Source organism: Oryctolagus cuniculus, chromosome 10, assembly GCF_051225735.1.
Source record: "Oryctolagus cuniculus isolate XC-2025 breed Fujian yellow rabbit chromosome 10, ASM5122573v1, whole genome shotgun sequence".
In the NCBI taxonomy this organism is placed as follows: domain Eukaryota; kingdom Metazoa; phylum Chordata; class Mammalia; order Lagomorpha; family Leporidae; genus Oryctolagus; species Oryctolagus cuniculus.
This window is the reverse complement of record NC_142876.1, coordinates 119,379,315-119,385,544: the sequence shown is the minus strand read 5'-3', so window position 1 is coordinate 119,385,544 and position 6,230 is coordinate 119,379,315. Positions and strand designations below refer to the sequence as shown.

Sequence of the window (6,230 nt, the reverse complement as noted above, 5' to 3'; positions counted from 1 at the left end):
TCCCATGGGGTGCTGGGCCCAAGCACTTGGGCCATCCTCCACTGCACTCCCTGGCCATAGCAGAGGGCTGGCCTGGAAGAGGGGCAACCGGGACAGAATCCAGCACCCCGACCAGGACTAGAACCCGGTGTGCTGGCGCCGCTAGGCGGAGGATTAGCCTAGTGAGCCGCGGCGCCGGCTGCTCTACTTCCTATACAGCTCCCTGCTAATGTGCCCGGGGAAAGCACCCACCTGGGAGAGCCAGAAGAATCTCCTAGCTCCTGACTTTGGCCTGACCCAATCCTGGCCATTGCAGCTATTTGGGGAGTGAACCAGCAGATGGAAGCTCCTCTCTCTGTCTCTCCCTCTCTCTCTGTATAACTCTGACTTTCAAGTAAATAAATGTTTAAAAAAAAAAGTGCTCGCTTCAGCAGCACATATACTAAAATTGGAACGATACAAAGAAGATTAGGATGGCCCCTACACAAGGATGACATGCAGATTCGTGAATCGTTCCATATTTTTGCACAGTAGGTTAATCCTCCGCCTGTGGCACCAGCATCCCATATGGGTGCTGGTTCTAATCCCGGCTGCTCCTCTTCTGATCCAGCTTTCTGCTATGGCCTGGGAAGCAGTAGAAGATGGCCTAAGTGCTTGGGCCCCTACACCTGTGTGAGAGACTGGGAAGAAGCTCCTGGCTCCTGGCTTCAGATCAGCACAGCTCCAGCCATTGCAGCCATTTGAGAAGTGAACCAGCAGAAGGAAGACCTTTCTCTCTGTCTCTTCCTCTCACTGTCTGTAACTCTACCTCTCAAAGAAGCAAATGAAATCTTTAGAAAAAAATTGAAAATAAATAAATAAATAGAAAACCAGGAAGCTAAACTTTGGGGCTGCAGGTTGGGATGAGGACATTCCATACTGGAGTGCAACTTGGAGTCCCAGTTGTTCCACTTCTGAGCCAACTCTGCTAATGTGCTGGGGAAGGCAGCAGAAGATGGTCCAGGTACTTGGGTCCCTGCCACCTACATGGGAGACCCAGATGGAGATCCTGGCTCCTGGCTCTCTCCATTGCAGAGAGCAAAGGTAACTTTCCACAGAATGGCGCCACCAGGATTCAAGTTTGGGTCTGTCCTCAAAGGCAGGTGCATGCTCCTTGTGTTTTCTATCTTTCCCATATCTGGCCTAGGCCTTTAAGAACAGCATTTGAAGAGCCACCACCCACATCCATACTGGAGTGTCTGTTTGAGTCCCGGTTGTTCCACATCCAATCCAGCTCCCTGCTACCTGGGAAGCATTGGAAGATGGCCCAAGTATTCAGGTCCCTGCTACCTACATGGGAGACCCGAACAGAGTTGCTGGCTCCTGGTTTTGGCCTGGCCTCAGCCCATTTCTGAACCAGTGAGTAAAAGATATCTCTTTCTGTCTGTCTCTGTCTCTCCCTATCTGTGTGTCTGTCATTCTGCCTTTCAAATAAATAAATAAATAAATAAATAGGGCTAAATTTCAAGTACCATGGCAGCACCCAAAGATGCAACCTTAAATTGGAAAAGCAAGAAATGGCACAACAAGCATATGATTTACAGACACGGAGGTAATTGTCTCATAACCTGAAGGGAGAAGTGACTAACAGTCCTTGTGCCTGCAAGGGCTGGGCAGGGGAGTGGCTGCACTGTGTGACTTTCCTGTACCTTGAGAACAGGCAGGGCGGGCAGACAGACACCTGGGTTCACAGGAGCAACTGCCACTGAATTCCTAATTTGTGTCCCTCTGTCGGATGTAACCACTACTGCTGGTCAGAAAGAAATCAGAGGCTTCAGTGTGCATAGAACTGTGCTACGTGACCCAAACTGGCACTTCCCAGATAGGGTCCACTTTCACAGCAAGTCATCAGGGTCTCTCTGGTATAAACAATTGCTTATTATCAGTACAAAATTTTCCTCTTTGTAAGAAGCCAGGACCCTAAAGACCAAATGTGTCTACTTTCGCCTCCACGTGGCATTTTAGCCCAACTTCCATCCACCCAGCCGCAAAACTGGGTGACTCTGGACCAGCAATTCTGCTGGCTCTGACCCTCAAGCGTCCTATTCTTCACCCCATCAGCAAAGACAGCTCAAGACTGGACAATTCTCATCACTGCCACCTCTACCGACGTCGTCGCAGCCATCGCCATCTCTCACAGGGACCGTGGAAACAGCCGGGAAGCTGTTTCCTCCCCTGCCCCTCCCACTGTGCAGGCAGCAGCCAGGGTGGTCTTTCTTCTCTATCAGACATTATAGCAATTTGTAAACATGGACCGATTCAATGTGCTCACCCCACCTCATCTTTTATGCCTGTTCCCTTCACTCCCTCCTCCCCAGCCTCCCTGGCCTCCTGCTGCCCCACCTCCCACCCCACCCTACTACTTAAGAATGAAGGAGGCCGGCGCCGCGGCTCACTAGGCTAATCCTCCGCCTAGCGGCACCGGCACACCAGGTTCTAGTCCCGGTTGGGGCGCCGGATTGTTTCCCGGTTGCCCCTCTTCCAGGCCAGCTCTCTGCTGTGGCCAGGGAGTGCAGTGGAGGATGGTCCAGGTGCTTGGGCCCTGCACCCCATGGGAGACCAGGAAAAGCACCTGGCTCCTGGCTCCTGGCTCCTGGCTCCTGCCATCGGATCGCGGCGGCCATTGGAGGGTGAACCAATGGCAAAGGAAGACCTTTCTCTCTGTCTCTCTCACTGTCCACTCTGCCTGTCAAAAAAAAATTATAAAAAAAATATAAAAAAAAAGAATGAAGGGTTATTTCAGCTCACGGTTTTGGAGATTCACAGTCCAAGATCAGTGATGACACCTGGTGATGGCATTCTTGCTGGCTGAGTCCTGGGACAGCACAGGGCATCAGGTGCAAAGAGGGCGCACACAGTGCAGGTGGAGGAAAGAGCACATGATTAGCCAGGAAGCAGAGAGAAAGCAGCTGGGCCCAACTATCAGGCAAGCTTTTATAACCAATATCTGGTGAGAAATGCCTTCTGAGGTCATGTTCTCAGTGACCTAAGGTTCTTCCACTAGGCCCACCACCTAAACATAACTGAATTTCCACCTTCTTAGTATTAACTTATTGCCCTGGGAATCATTAAACAACTGCATGAGTTCAGAAGCCAAAGACATTCAAACCATAGCACGCTCAGTGTGGGTGCTACGGTGCAACAAGATGAACCACTGCTTGGCACAGTAGCATCCCACATCACAGTTCTGGTTAGAGTCTTGGCTACTCCGTTTCCAGTCCAGCTTCCTGCTGATGAGCCTAGGAGGTGGCTGATGATGGCCTAAGTGTTGGGCTCTTGAAAATTTAAAGAACAGAGAATGCAGGGTGGTCATTCATTTGTAGCAGTTAAGATGGTTACATCCCACTTCAGGGTACCTGGGTTTAAGTTCCAGTTCTGGCTCCTAACCCCAGCTTTTTGCTAATGCAGCCCCTGGAAGGCACAAGTGATGGCTCAAGTAATTGGGTCCTGACCCAATTGGATTGCCTTTCCAGCTCCTGTGTCTGGCCTTGGTCATTGTAAGCATTTGAGGACTAAATCAGAGGATGTGAACTCCAACTCTCTGCCTCTTCACCCCACAAAAAAAAGAAGAAAAAGAGCAGAAAATGGGCCCTACATTCAAGCCTGTTAAGCTGTTGGAGGAAGCAGTGTCTGAGCAGAACTTAACTGTTTTGCTTTCATTTCACTCAGTTTTTGTAAGATGTATTTATTCATTTATTTGAAAGGCAGAGCAACAGAGAGAGACAGAAGAAACAGAGACAGGGTTCTTCCATCTACTGATTCCTGCAATAGCTAGGGCTGAACCATGGCACAGCCAAGAGCCAGAAATTCTATACCTGGGAGATAAGAGACCCAGGTACTTGGACCATCATGTGCTGCCTTTCCAGACCCATCAGCAGGAAGCTGGATCGGAAGGGGAGCAGCAGGGACTGAAACTGGCACTCTGTCTGATGTGGGATGCAGGTATCCTAAACAGCAGCTTGACCCGTTATGCCCCAAAACCCACCCTCCCTGTCCTCATTGTAAGGCCACCATCTATTTTACGTGCTGATCTTGGCTCCCCTTCCCAACAGCTCTAGGAGGGAGCACTGTTCTGCAGATGGGGAAACTGCAGCTGACTTTCCCACGAGACCCACTTTTTTAAGATAAAACATAAGATTCATCACTTAAAATGTCTCAAAGTGTATAACTGTTTCTCGGTGTATTTCCAATTATGTTTAGCCATCACTACTAATTCCAGAACATTCTTGTCACCTCAAAATGAACCTGTTCCCTTTAGCTAGCAGACCCCCATCTCCCTTTGCCACCAGCTCTAAGCAGCCACGGATCTGCTGTCTCCATGAACTTGCCCGTTCCGGACATGTCACATAAATGGAACCACACATATAGTATCTGGCTTTTCACTTGGCATCATGTTACATGATGCCCATTTATATCGTAGCATGTGTCTGAACTGTATTCTTTCCTGAGACTGAAAACACCCACTGTATGGACAGACCACAGTTACTATCCATTCACCACTTACGGGTGTTTGGATTGGCTCCACTTTCTTTCTTTCTTTTTTTTTTTTTTTTTTTTTACAGGCAGAGTGGACAGTGAGAGAGAGAGAGACAGAGAGAAAGGTCTCCATTTGCCGTTGGTTCACCCTCCAATGGCCGCCGCACCACACTGATCCAAAGGCAGGAGCCAGGTGTTTTTTGTTTTGTTTTGTTTTTTCAAGGAGCCAGGTGTTTCTCCTGGTCTCCCATGGGGTACAGGGCCCAAGCACTTGGGCCATCCTCCACTGCACTCCCTGGCCACAGCAGAGAGCTGGCCTGGAAGAGGGGCAACCGGGACAGAATCCGGCACCCTGACTGGGACTAGAACCTGGTGTGCCGGCGCCGCTAGGCGGAGGATTAGCCTATTGAGCCGCAGTGCCGGCCAAGGATTGGCTCCACTTTTGACCATATGAATAATGCAGTGAGGCACAGTTGTGTAGTTTCTGTTCGAACACCTGCCTTCAATTCTCCTGGGTATATACCCAGCAATGGACTTGCTGGGTGACATGGAGATTCTGTTTAACTTCTTGAAGTGGGTTAAACTGTTTTCCAGTGTAGTCATGCCACTCTGCACCCCCACCGGCAAATAGAAGGCAGGGGCCCATCATTCCACCTCCTCACCAGAACGTCCAACAGCCTGTTTTCTACGTCTAGCTACCCACCGCGGTTCATCTGCACCTAAGGACTAGCGATGTTAACATCCTTTCCTGTGCTTCTTGGCCACTCGTGCATCTTCGGTGAAATCTCTCTTTAAGTCCTTGGCCCCCTTTTAATTGGGTTATTTTCTTCTTGTTGTGTTGGAAAAGCTTCCTTTCATAAAAACTTAGCTTAAAAAGTCCATTTAAAGGGTAGGCATTTGCCGCAGTGGTTAAGATGCTGCGAGGGAAGCCTGCGTTCCATTTTAGAGTGCCTGGGTCTCACTCTGCTCCCAATCCAGCTTCCTGCTAACGCCCACCTGGGCAGTAGGAGGTGATGGATCAAGCGGTTGCATTCCTGCCACCCCCATGTGAGACCAGGATTGACTTCTGGGCTCCTGGCTTAGGCTTGGCTATTGGCAGGTATTTGGAGAGTCAACCAGGGGACGAAAAATCTCGTTCTATCTGCCTTTCAAATAAAAAAAAAAAACTTAAATATTGTGTTTATGTATTTGAAAAGGAGAGAGATAGCAAAAGAAGGAGAGTGACAGAGAGCGCCAACTCTCCTTCACTGTTCAAATGGCCCCAAGTGCCAGGACTGCACCAGGCCGACGCCAGAAGACACTAGCTCCATCCTGGCCTTGCAAGTGGGTGACAGGGGCACAAGTACTTAAACCACCCTCTGCCACATCCCAGGCAAGTTAACAGGAAGCTGGACCAGAAGGGGGGCAGCCAGGACTCGGGATCTGAATATGGGACGTTGGCATGTCGGTGTCACAAGCAGTGGCTTAACCCATTGCACAACACGTTGGCTCAAGTAAAAAAAAAAATTTTTTTTAAATAAACTTTGGGGCCAGCGTTGTGGTTTAACAGGTTAAGCCACCGCCGGTGGCCAGCATCCCACATGGGCGCTGGTTTTGGTCCTGGCTGCTCCACTGCTGATCCAGCTCCCTGATAATGGCCTGGGAAAGCAGCTGAAGACGGCCCAAGGGCTTGGGTCCCTGCACCCACGTGGGAGATCTGAAGGAGCTCCTGGCTCGGGCCTGGCCGAGCCCTGGGC

General features: G+C 50.1%; 1 non-coding gene across 1 annotated transcript; it reads left to right on the top strand.

The window, feature by feature from the left end:
* Positions 1-397: 397 nt before the first annotated feature.
* Positions 398-504, top strand: LOC127487233 (U6 spliceosomal RNA). The gene has a single exon (XR_007913838.3). It is a non-coding gene; the product is annotated as a U6 spliceosomal RNA (small nuclear RNA).
* Positions 505-6,230: the final 5,726 nt, after the last annotated feature.